We start from the raw sequence: 13,549 nt of genomic DNA on the forward strand, positions 1-13,549 counted from the left end.
CGAGGCAGGATTCGAACCTGCGACCGTAGCGGTCGCGCGGTTCCACACTGAAGCGCCTAGAACCGCTCGGTCACAGCGGCCGGCAGCTGCCAACAGTGATCCCCTCCGTTTCGTTTCCTTTTTTCGCCTCTCCACCTTCAATTGACATATAATTACTTTCTTCCATTGCTCCTTAGTTCAGATTTCACGACTTTGCCGCCAGATTTTCTGCTACATTTGGATCACTGACGAGTGGTTTCCGAACCCCAGCTCGCACTGGAATTCTCTGTCTGTTGAGCTACCTTCCTTAATTGCTTGGTGCTGACAGGGTTCACGAGTGCTACATCCAGTTCTGCAGTGACGTTTGTAGCGATCGCCTTGTTATTTTTCGTCGTAGTCCTCTCCAACGACCGCCTGGCGCGATCACTCTACACTTTCGTCCACTTTGTGACTTAGCGGGCCGGCCGCGGTGGCCTAGCGGTTCTAGGCGCTTCAGTCCGGAACCGCGCGAGTGGTACGGTTGCAGGTTCGAATCCTGCCTCGGGCATGGATGTGTGTGATATCCTTAGGTTCGTTAGGTTTAAGTAGTTCTAAGCTCTAGGGGACTGATGATCTCAGATGTTACGTCCCATAGTGCTCAGAGCCATTTGACTTAGCGTATTATGTTTTCCCACTTTTCCTGTATGCTGTATAAATCGTCGGTACGGTGCCTCTTGAAGTACCAAACACTTCGGCTCCCTTGGTTACGAGGACAACCCAATATTAGCGCCAACAGTAAGTATGCCCACATTTGAAATCAGTTAACACCGATATAATGCTCTCATAATTACACAGAACACTGTTCTGACCAGCACTGACACTTGCAACGTATGGAGGTCATTGCACTTGTGCCGTTCGTGGTCAAATACAATAGTGGAACCTCCAGTCTTGGCCAGCATCTGCGTTTATGTTCAAGCATGCATTTCTCACGCGGACGAAACTGCGTGTTGATTGATCGCGACAGTTGGTTAGTGAGGAGGATTGTGACGAAAAATGAGAGAACGGCAGCTGCAACAGTCACTGTAGAACTGAATACTCGCAAACCCTGTCAACACTAAAAAACACGAAGGGAGCTCCAGAAGCAGGGAAATCAAGGGCGAGATGGAATTCCAAAGCCACTCACAAATGAAGCAAATGCCCGTAACAGGAAAACGTGATGCCGACGTCATTAAACCTAGATAATGGAGCAATGCAAGGATGTTATTTGGTGGGATCTCTTGTCTCCCACTGTTTCCAACTACTGGCCGAGTTTATGCCCCAAGAGTGAAACATGGGGGAGAATCAGTGATAATTTTGGTAGCCGTATCGTGTAACTGGTTCCCTCGACAACTCTGGAAGATTGCATTACTGACAAGGATTATGATCCAAGACCACAGAGCTCCTGTTCACACCTCTTGCATCGGCCAGATCCGCTTTTGTGAGGTCGAGGATGAAGTCGTGCATCTCCCCTGGACACCACAGTCACTAGATCTCAGTATCACTGAGCCCATGTGGTCTACTTGAAATATGAACGATGGCTATCCACGTCTGTTAATTTTGCAGGAAGAATGATAATCGATACGGGATCTGAATTTAACCATTCCGAGACGACTGGAAGCTGTGTCAATGCCAGCGGATTTCCTACACCCAATTAGGCATGATAATGTGTCGCTGTTCTGTATTTTTGGGCATCCCTGTACCTTCATAGTGTGGTAGCAGTTACACGTGTCACCCAGTACGAATGATTTCAGGTAGCTGCACACAACACCGATGCTACAATATCGCAGTTTCTAGCAATCTGCTGTTGCCTCTTGAGTAAACACACAATAATATTCTACGAAACGGAAGTATTTCCTCATGAGTTTCCCTATTGGGGATTCTGTCTTCAAAGGAACCACAGAGATCAGAAAGTATACGGACAATTTTAGCCAGGACAGTGGCTACACCCTTAGTGGTCCGTGTGAAATGGACGCTTGATGCTGAACGGCAAAAAGAGATCAGCTCAGTCATCTACATCTAACGAAATCAGCATCGCTACTCATATTCTTTGGTCATAGACATCGACATACTCTCTTGTAGCATATGGAAGTTCCGTTATTTGTGATGTCTCCACAACATAATTCGGCATAATTCGTTCAATTGGTTCAAATGGCTCTAAGCACTATGAGACTTAACATCTGAGGCCATCAGTCCCCTAGACTTAAAACTACTTAATCCTAACTAACCTAAGGACGTCACACACATCCATGCCCGAGGCAGGATTCAAATCTGCGACCGTAAGAGCAGCGCGGTTCCGGACTGAAGCGCCTAGAACCGCTCGGCCACAGCGGCCGGCGGTATCATTTGTGCTCAGTGGGATTTACAAGGTGACAATTATGAAAAACGAAAGTGAGTGTCGTATGATATGGTACTCCCAAGTAATATAGCTCAATGAAGCCTGGACCATACATAGAAGGAACTGATAAAATATAGTACAGAAGTTAACTGAAAGAATTGCGCAATGATATGAAGGGAAATGACATTTTTCAAAGGTAATAATTACACTGAACTCACCGCGATTGATGATGGTCCCCAGGACATTAAAAGATAGCCGGACATGGTTCTTAATAGGGTGGTATTCACCAAGGACGGCAATGCATGCTCTTCAACTTGTTCCCATTCTGGCCACAACGTTGGTAACAAGTTTGTGTGGTAGCGTGTTCCATTCCTCCACCTGTGCTGTTGGCTGTTGCTCGATGCTTGTTGATACGTGTGGACGTCAGTAGGGGGGCAAGGCGGTTTGTGGGCCATATTGTTAGTGTGGGTTGCCTACATCAGGGGCGGGTATGCATTCAGGAGGCAAACTTATTGTTCTCCTTTGATTGACAGGTACTTAACCTATTGTTCTGCTAAGTGGTTTTCCATGTCACCCCCACTTCCTTTTCATTGACAGATACTTAACCTATTGTGCCCCCCACCTTCCGCCCTCCGCCAATCTCCCCCCCCCCCCCCTCACTGCTACAGTTACACTTTCAGGTCTAACCTATTGTTCTGTTAAATGCCTGTCAGTCAAAAGGAAATGGGCATGACATGGAAAAGCACTTAACAGAACAATAGGTTAACTCAGACCTGAAACTGTAGCAGTGAGGAGAGGGGGGGGTGGGGATTGGGGGAGGGAGAGGAGGGGGGTGGACAATAGGTCAAGTGCCTGTCCATCAAAAGGAAATGGGGGTGACATGGAAAACCACTTACCAGAAGAATAAGTGAAGTACCTGTCAATCAAAGGAGAACAATAAGTTTGCCTCCTGAATGCATACCTGCCCCTGATGTAGGCACCCCACACTAACAAAATGGCCCACAAACTGCTTTGCCCCCCCTACTGACGTCCTGCTATATGTCACCTCAACGCATCCAAACGTGCTCAGTGCGATTAACAGGGAGAGAATTATTGAACTATATGGAATAAAATCATCATAAGTTCTGAACACTTTGTGTTAGGATGTTCAAATTGCATGGTTGGCCACAGGGCATAATGGGAATTATTATGCACACACATGGTTCGGTTTATGTATGAATCCCATTTTCATTTGGATGCGTTCGTCAATAAGCAAAATTGGCGCATTTGGGGAACTGAGAATCCGCATTTCGCGATCGAGAAGTCTCCTCACCCTCAACGGGTGACTGTGTGGTGCAAAGTGTCCAGTCACGGAATAATCGGTGCGATGTTCCTCGATGGCACTGTGAGTATCGAATGGTACGTGAAGGTTTTGGAAGTTGATTTCATCCGCATTAACCAAAGTGACCCTGGTTTCGACAAGATGTGGTTCATGCAAGATGGATGTCGATCCCATCGACGCAGGAGAGGTTTGATGTCATGGAGGAGCGGTCTGGGGACCGCATTCTGGCTCTGGGGTACCCCCAGGGCACTGACATGGGCCTCAACTGGCCGCCATATTCTCCGGATCTGAATACATGCGACTCCTTTTTGTGGGGCTATATTTGAAACAAGGTGTACAGCAATAATGCCAAAACCATTGCTGAGCTGAAAACAGACGTTCAGGAGGTCATCGACAGCATCCATGACACTTCAGCGTGTCATCGCCAATGATGGCAGGCATATGCAACATGTCAGAACCTAAATCCGAATACCTGTAGTGAATTAACGTGTTGAGGGGGGGGGGGGGGGTACGGGCAGGACAGTCTCGATTCGCCGAATACTCCAGGAGCTCCTCCACGTATGCTGGTCGATGCGTACACGCATTGTCATCCATAAAAATGAAGTCAGTGCCGAATGTACGCGCATGGGGAAGGAGTACAGTGTCACAACAACACTAACCAATGAGTGCACCATGTTGAAAGATGTGGAGGTCAGTACGCCCATAGAACATTATGCCTCCCCACACCATAACACATGGGCCATAAAAACGATCGTGTTCGACAATGTTCCTGAGTGCATTACGTCTCCCCATCTCTCGCCATATGAGGGTAAGTCCAGAATTATTATTCAGACTGACTTTGGTATCATAATAAAATGAAATACCTACAGCCGTTGTCAGCCTCGGATTTACGACATTTCCGAACCGGGTTATAAACTTGATAGTGGAGATTGGCATTCGCCCGTTCGGATTCGGTTCAGCTCGTATAGTCCCGCCCCCTTTTTGTCTGCGGGGAAGTTTTTTATTTATTGGTACGACAGGCATTCCCCCTTGCAGAGACATCACATACGCTATGCATGCATTCAGAAATCAACTTAGGATGTGTTCGAAAACCAACATGGACTCGTTTCAAAATCATATGAATAATCGATAGACCAATGTGCGGTGGAAGCTAGGCGCTTTGTGAAACAAGCTTTTTTCTTCAAGAATATGGATTTGGCGCCCCCTGAATTTCATTAATTACCTCTGAGATTTTAACATGCTACGTTATCTAGCTCGTCCTTAAGTTTTGCAGAGCAGTATAAATAAAACACCTAACGGCATCCTGAAATCTCCTAACGCTGACGTTGGAGGAAGTCGTCGAGAGTTCGAGATTCCATACGAGTATGGCATGGCAAAAACTCCGTAAAGCAATCTTTCCTATTGTTCAATTTTAATGGCCAACAGTGTGGTTTCCCAAAACTTCTTTGTACGCTGGGCCACTTCGAGCACAGAGTCGCTGCCTTTATCGAAAGAAAGCTGTGTGTTTCCCCGCCAAGCCTGGCGCCCAGAGTGGGGCCGAACACAGCAGAGCAGAATTGGCTGGCCGACTGTGTTCGCTCCCATCCCAGGCTAATGGCCCATGCATCCTGCTCACGTCGCGCGCAGCCTGCCAGTCCTCACCCAGCTTCCAGCCAAGAGCCTTCCTCATTCCCAGAGTCGCTCCGTGCGTTAGTCAGCAGTTAGATGACCAATGTGTCATCAGAATTGCCTCTCTCGAACCTTTAATTTTCCTTAAGTCGAAATCATCATCTAACCGGATACTGATTTGTTGAAGCTTGTTTGTCCTGTGCAATCTCCATCTATGCTTTACTCCAACCTACGATAATAGGAACCAGCTTACTGTTGTCAAGCCGGGGTCTCCAATTTTCAACCCTTTACACAGCCCTACAGTGCCGGTCCGTTGATGCCACAGCATACGTCTTATCAACCTATCTCTTCTTTTAGTCAAGATGTGCCATAAATTCCTTTAATGCTCAGCTCAATTCTGTACCTCCTCATTATTTAATCTATCTATCTACTCTTTAGCATTCTTCTGTAAAGCCACATTTCAGAAGCTTCTGTTCTTACTTATCTCAGCTGTTATCGTTAGATTTTCACTTTCTAACGCATTTATATTTGATGTCAACAAGTTTCATTTTTCTAATGTTTTTTCTTGCTATTACGTCTGCTTTTTATATCGTCTTGTGCTACTGACAATTATTTTGCTGCCCATATGGCAAAACTCCCTCCCTGCCTCATCCCTCCCTCCCCCCTCCCCCCTGTCTCTCTCTCCCTCTCTCTCTCTCTCTCTCTCTCTCTCTCTCCCTCTCCCTCTCCCTCTCTCTCCCTCTCTCTCCCCCCTCTCTCTCCCTCCCTCTCTCTCTCTCTCTCTCTCTCTCTCTCTCTCTCTCTCTCTCTCTCTTTTTCTCATTCTCTCTCTCCCTCCATCCTCCATATTCTCCATGAATTAATTTAGTTATTTACTCTCTGCCTGCATCCTCCCCTTCATATTTTCCATAAATTAATCTAGTTATTTGCATGGTTCCTTTCATATTTTCCAAGTAAACAGTAACCTACCTAACTCACAAACCTCAGCAGATCCCTCGAAATAAAACCAATAGTTTGTTACGCACGTCACCCTGATGTTACATATATCTATTTATACTTCGCTCTCTTTCTTGCAATCCTTTAATCCTCTGTCTCTGAATCCCAGCCGAAGTTCTTACTTATGTATAATTTTACCACTGACGGCAACATAATTATTGTACTTGTAGTTTGCAACATCTCTTGACTGCATAAACGAGTATGAAATTTAAGCTATATAAACTTGACAAAAAAGGATTTGTATACTGCTTAAAAAATTTATTCTAACGCTTGTATTCATCACCTCAAACAAATATAGCCACAATCCTTTAAAACTTATTCTGAAATAATAGTGTAATTTTCTTATATAGTTTTTGCACTTAAATGTTTCTGTTTTGCCTTATGATCGTTGCACCTAGTAGTTTCCGGACACGTTCTTTGTTTACAAAGTATGACAGTTTAGATATGATGGAATACGACAGAGAAAGAGCCTGTGACCACTGGAGATATTCTGTTTTAATGATTTTTACGTGTAGATGTACGTTCAGATTTAAGTCAGAAACCTCCCCAAAACCATGTTTTGAAATAGTCTTTTACTTTCTCCGCTAGACAGTGCCCCAGATTACCCCAAAGTCGTAAAACACACACACACACACACACACACAAACGCGCGCGCGCCCACGCACACATGCCGTGCTAACACATACAAATCGACGTGATGATGGGGGTTTAAACCTTCGAAATGCGTTGTGGATATAAATAAGCAGTGACTGGTAACATCAAACTTGTTGTTTCATTCGAGAACTACTACTTTTAAGCTTATGATTTTGTAATCTAACTCCATCAGCATTGCCTGATTAAATTGACTACACGCCTTTATCCTTGTTTTTCTTGTATTGTTCATCTTATTTCCTCTTTCGCAGACACTATGCATTCTGTTCAATAGATTTTCTATGTCCTTTTCCGCCCCTGCCAGAATTGCAATGTCATCCGCACATGTATTACAGGTCTCTACTTTGTTTTCTCTACTGCTTGGCCATTGCACATGTTAAGCTACAACCCCGTCTCGCACACTTCCTAACTGCTGGTTCCGTATCATGTCCTTCCACTCTCATTAAAGAATGAAAGACCAAGGGGTGAATACCGTAAGTAGGTTCGTATGGATGAAGGTCACCTCTGTTATGCAGAGGTGAACAGCCTTACACAGGATAAACTAGAGTAGGGAGCTGCATAGAAAAGATCTTCGGACAAGAGACCAAAACAACAACAACAACAACAACAGTAGCAAAAGCTGCACTCTGGTTTCTATAAAAGTTGTAGATAACGTTTTACCTTTCTACCTTCAGGATTTAGAATAATGTATTCCAGACTACATTGTCAAAAGCTTTCCCTGAATATGCCATTTGAGTAAAAGTAAGTTTGCCTTTCTGTTGTGTAAGATATGTCGTAAGGTCAGTATTGCCACACATGTTCCTACACTTGTGCGGAAGCTAAATTGGTCTTGTCCGAGATCAGCTACTATGTCTGTAAATAATTCGTTTCGGTATTTTGCAACGATGACTTATTGAACTAATTATTCGGTAATATGCCAGTAAATTTCTGTTAATAGTCTTTTACCTTTTACATGCTTTATTTAGATTTTAGTTGTGGATTTCATTTCTTCATTTTGTATCTTTTTGTATGGCGTGTGAAATCATTTTAATCAACTACAGTGAATATTATATTCTAACCTACCGCATTTATGATACTGACTAATTTGTGGGTCCGCAGCTCGTGGTCGTGCGGTAGCGTTCTCGCTTCCCGCGCCCGAGTTCCCGGGTTCGATTCCCGGCGAGGTCAGGGATTTTTTCTGCCTCGTGATGACTGGGTGTTGTGTGCTGTCCTTAGGTTAGTTAGGTTTAAGTAGTTCTCAGTTCTAGGGGACTGATGACCATAGATGTTAAGTCCCATAGTGCTCAGAGCTATTTGAACCATTTTGAAATTTGTGGTAAGGTCGTATGGGACCTAACTGCTGAGGTCATCGGTCCCTAAGCTTACGCACTACTTAAACTAACTTAAGTTAAGGACAACACACACGCCCACGCCCGAGGGAGGACTCGAACCTCGGACGGGGGGAGCCGCGCGGACCGGGGCAAGGCGGCTAAGACCACGCGGCTACAACGCGCGGCGATAATGACTAATGTCCCGCAGCACTAATAGCCTCTAATGGCTTCGTTACGTTTGTATAAGTATGTACTAGACCATTATCAGCAGTTTTTAAGTACCCATGGGTACAAATTATTTGACAATGTTATTTGTACCTTAATAGCCGGCCGTGGTGGCCAAGCGGTTAAAGGCGCTACAGTCTGGAACCGCGCGACCGCTACGGTCGCAGGTTCGAATCCTGCCTCGGGCATGGATGTGTGTGATGTCCTTAGGTTAGTTCGGTTTAAGTACACTGCTGGCCACCGTAAATGCAACACCCTGAAGGAAGCATCCGAGTCAAGTGAAATTTACACCATGGGTTTGCAGCGAAGAGATATGCAACTGATTAGAATTTCAGCGCAGACGCACATCACGCGCGCCTGTGGCGCCACCTCACAGCGCCATTTAAGGCTTGGCGATTTCGACGAGTGTACGTTCGGCACGTGTGTTTACCTTGTGGTTGTTTGACAAGACGATCAATTATGCCTCGTAGACAACAGCGAACATCGTTTGATCAAGTATCCGAGTTCGACAGAGGAAGGATAGTGGCTTACCGAGATTGTGGATTATCATACAGAGAAATCGCTAGTCGTGTTGGACGAAACCAAACAACTGTAATGCGGATATGTGACCGTTGGATGCAGGAGGGTACGACGGACCGACGTGGTCGATCGCATTCATCTCGGTGCACCACTGCACGTGCTGATAGGCAAATTGTGCGCATGGCAGTGACGGATCGCTCAGTGACATCCCGAACCATAGTACAGCACATTGCGTCTGTAACGCATCATCCAGTGTCTGCGCGTACCATTCGACGCCGTTTACAGCAGAGTGGTCTGTCCGCAAGACGTCCATTGCTTCGTCTACCATTGACGCAGAACCACAGACGTCTCCGTCGCCAATGGTGTGATGACAGACGGATGTGGACGGCAGAATGGAATGACGTTGTCTTTACTGACGAGGCACGCTTCTGTCTGCAGCACCACGATGGTCGGATTCGAGTGTGGAGACACCGTGGAGAGAGGATGCTGGACAGCTGCATTATGCACCGCCACACTGGTCTTGCACCGGGTATTATGGTATGGGGCGGTATTGGATATTACTCTCGCACGCCTCTAGTACGCATTGCCGGTACTTTAAATAGCCGGCGCTACATATCCGAGGTGCTGGAGCCAGTTGTCCTTCCTTACCTTCAGGGCTCGGCCACAGCCATATTTCAACAGGATAATGCGCGACCACACGTGGCACGCATTGTCCAAAGGTTCTTCGTCAATAACCAGATTGAAGTGCTTCCCTGGCCGGCTCGCTCTCCGGATCTTTCGCCGATAGAAAACATGTGGTCCATGGTTGCTCAACGAGTGACCCAGATTACATCCCCAGCCGCCACACCAGATGATCTTTGGCAACGTGTGGAAGCTGCTTGGGCTGCTGTACCCCAGGAACACATCCAACGTCTCTTTGACTCAATGCCGAGACGTGTGGCAGCGGTGATCTCCAACAATGGCGGCTACTCTGGCTACAGATTCTGGCAGGAACCACATGCCACAGACGTCTGTAAACGTAATCATTTGATACTTGGTCAACATGTTATCTACAAAATAAATTTTGTTGTGCTACCTCTTTTCTTTCTTGGTGTTGCATTTACGGTGGCCAGCAGTGTAGTTCTAAGTTGTAGGGGACTGATGACCTTAGAAGTTAATTCCCATAGTGCTCAGAGCCATTTTTTGTACCTTAATACTTCTGATGGTACGTATTGCTGCTAACCGTCTTTTCATGTACTCCTAGGTTTTTGCATATTTAGCCATATTGTCACATTACGATTTTTTTCTGTTATCTGTCTGGAATAGGTTTGACGATAGCAGTAAGCCGAAACTGGTAGTGTGAGTTGTCTACCGAACCTCAGCAAGACGGCCATTTGTGTCACCCTCGCGAAGATATGATCTGCAGACGGGGAAATCCATTGAGCTAAGCGACTTTGACAGTGTATTATCACGCAGAACCTGTGAACCAGTATCTGAAAACGGCAAAGCTGGTCGAATGTTGTGCTACTGTCGTGAACATTTACGGAACGAGGTAGAAGAGCACTGAAACTGCCAGTAGGCGCTAAACGGTTGGACGTCCACGATTCTTCACAGAACGCAGCATGTCATTCTCAATGCAGAGAAGTCTTGCGAAGTAAGAGTGATTTCAGGTGTGCCGTAGGCGAGTGTCATAGGACCGTTGCTATTCACAGTACACATAAATGACCTGGTGGATGACGTCGGAAGTTCACTGAGGCTTTTTGCAGATGATGCTCTGGTGTATCGAGAGGTTGTAACAATGGAAAATTGTACTGAAATGCAGGAGGATCTGCAGCGAATTGACGCATGGTGCAGGGAATGGCAATTGAATCTCAATGTAGACAAGTGTAATGTGCTGCGAATACATAGAAAGATAGATCCCTTATCATTTAGCTACAAAATAGCAGGTCAGCAACTGGAAGCAGTTAATTCCATAATTTATCTGGGAGTACGCATTAGGAGTGATTTAAAATGGAATGACCATATAAAGTTGATCGTCGGTAAAGCAGATGCCAGACTGAGATTCATTGGAAGAATCCTAAGGAAATGCAATCCGAAAACAAAGCAAGTAGGTTACAGTACGCTTGTTCGGCCACTGCTTGAATACTGCTCAGCAGTGTGGGTTGATAGAAGAGATAGAGAAGATCCAACGGAGAGCAGCGCGCTTCGCTACAGGATCATTTAGTAATCGCGAAAGCGTTACGGAGATGATAGATAAACTCCAGTGGAAGACTCTGCAGGAGAGACGCTCAGTAGCTCGGTATGGGCTTTTGTTAAAGTTTCGAGTACATACCTTCACCGAAGGGTCAAGCAGTATATTGCTCCCTCCTACGTATATCTCGCGAAGAGACCATGAGGATAAAATCAGTGAGATTAGAGCCCACACAGAAGCATACTGACAATCCTTCTTTCCACGAACAATACGAGACTGGAATAGAAGGGAGAACCGATAGAGGTACTCAGGGTACCTTCCGCCACACACCGTCTGGTGGCTTGCGGAGTATGGATGTAGATGTAGAACGTGGGGTTGGGAGGCTTGTCTGCTCTATAAAGTGGAACAGACGGTGATCTGTGGCATCTCTACCGAAAGAGCACAATGCTGGCGAACGCAAAAGTGTTTCCGAGCACACCGTTCATCGTACATTGTTGAACATGGAGCTCGACAGCAGACCATCTTTTGTGGTAGCAGAAGAGCCAACACCGTGTTACGAGTGGAGGCCGAAGTGCACGCGTTTTAGGTCACGCAGGCTGGCATGAGGAGGGAAGAACTATACTGACGTGAGGTCTGGAACATGAAAAGGAATTAGAATTCAGAGAGCGGACGTAATTACTTTGATGTTGTTGTTGTTGTTGTGGTCTTCAGTCCTGAGACTGGTTTGATGCAGCTCTCCATGCTACTCTATCCTGTGCAAGCTTCTTCATCTCCCAGTACCTACTGCAGCCTACATTACTTTGATACTTAACTTTAATCCATTAATGATGAACGTCGCTCTTGACGGTACATGAGTCACAATATTATCTGTTCAGAAGACATAGTAACTGAATATGGCGCCTTGCTAGGTCGTAGCAAATGACGTAGCTGAAGGCTATGCTAAACTGCCGTCTCTGCAATTGAGAGCGCCTGTAGACAGTGAACCATCGCTAGCAAAGTCGGCTGTACAACTGGGGCGAGTGCTAGGGAGTCTCTCTAGACTAGACCTGCCGTGTGGCGGCGCTCGGTCTGCAATCACTGATAGTGACGACACGCGGGTCCGACGTATACTAACGGACCGCGGCCGATTTAAAGGCCACCACCTAGCAAGTGTGGTGTCTGGCGGTGACACCACACCATCCATACGTGTTCACATGTTGACCCAACGACATCGTCAGTTACGATTGCAGTGGGCACGGGACCATGGGGGTTCAACCGTCGACTAATGGAAATATATCGGCTCTTCGGGTGAATCAAATTTTGCTACACCCAAGCAAGAAAATAACCAGCATCCTATCCGACGCCGGCTCGCTCCATCAGTCTTTGCGCCGTCATATATTCGAAAATGCGATAGCTCGTGCAGCAGCTCTGCAGTACTCTTGTGCTAAGCACCGCCAGTTCTCGGGGTCTAAATCCAAGTGTGGAGAGATCTCTTGCCGACGCTGGAGACCATACACCCCTCCAATTCAATGTCGCGGTGGACACTGTAACCTCCTCAACGTCTCGGTGCAGGTTGGAGATGGCACGCCTGATGGACGGCGTGTTGTAGTAGGCCGCTTTCTCGGAGTGACACCAGTCGAGCCGGAGATGGTCTCCGACTACCTGGGCGTCGATCACGCGGGCGATGCCGTCTTTAACCGCCACCACGTCAGGCTTGCGGATTCCCTCAGGTGTGCGGAGGTGGGGCTCCACAGAAACATTGAAGCCCCTCTGCGCGAGTCCACGGGCGACATAGCGCACGATCGCGTCATGCCGCTTGACCCGGGACCCGTGCGTCCTGAAGCAAGCCTGTAACACGTGGTTGGCGGTCTCTACGGCCTGGCAGCCCGCGCGGCATCTGGTGTCCGCCTCCCGCCCGCGACTGCGCCGTGCCTTCGTGGGGAAGGCGTTGATGCGGGCGCGGAGAGCGTCGATGAAGTTACGCCCAGACGTATACTAACGGACCGCGGCCGATTTAAAGGCCACCACCTAGCAAGTGTGGTGTCTGGCGGTGACACCACACCATCCATACGTGTTCACATGTTGACCCAACGACATCGTCAGTTACGATTGCAGTGGGCACGGGACCATGGGGGTTCAACCGTCGACTAATGGAAATATATCGGCTCTTCGGGTGAATCAAATTTTGCTACACCCAAGCTATTAAACAGGTGGTCATAATGTTTTGGCTCATCGTGGCGGACCCGATAAACAGACTTCATGCCTTCAGTGGATAAATGTAAACTCTGTCAACCCTTTCATTGTTTGAAATGGGATCATATTCTTGAAATAAGTGGGTAATTCTCCTGTATCATACCTTGGAAACTAGGCAGAATAGTATTGTCATGTTCTCGCAAAGATCACAACAATTCTGAGGGACTGTCGTCTACTCTAGGTGC

The 13,549-nt window shown here is 46.8% G+C and overlaps 1 protein-coding gene across 1 annotated transcript in view; it reads left to right on the forward strand.

Annotated features, from left to right (window-relative positions):
* LOC126416749 (uncharacterized) overlaps positions 1–13,549 on the forward strand; it is an 888,282-nt gene that overhangs the window by 87,679 nt on the left and 787,054 nt on the right. The window lies entirely within an intron of this gene.

Source organism: Schistocerca serialis, chromosome 8 (genome assembly GCF_023864345.2).
Source record: "Schistocerca serialis cubense isolate TAMUIC-IGC-003099 chromosome 8, iqSchSeri2.2, whole genome shotgun sequence".
NCBI lineage: Eukaryota > Metazoa > Arthropoda > Insecta > Orthoptera > Acrididae > Schistocerca > Schistocerca serialis.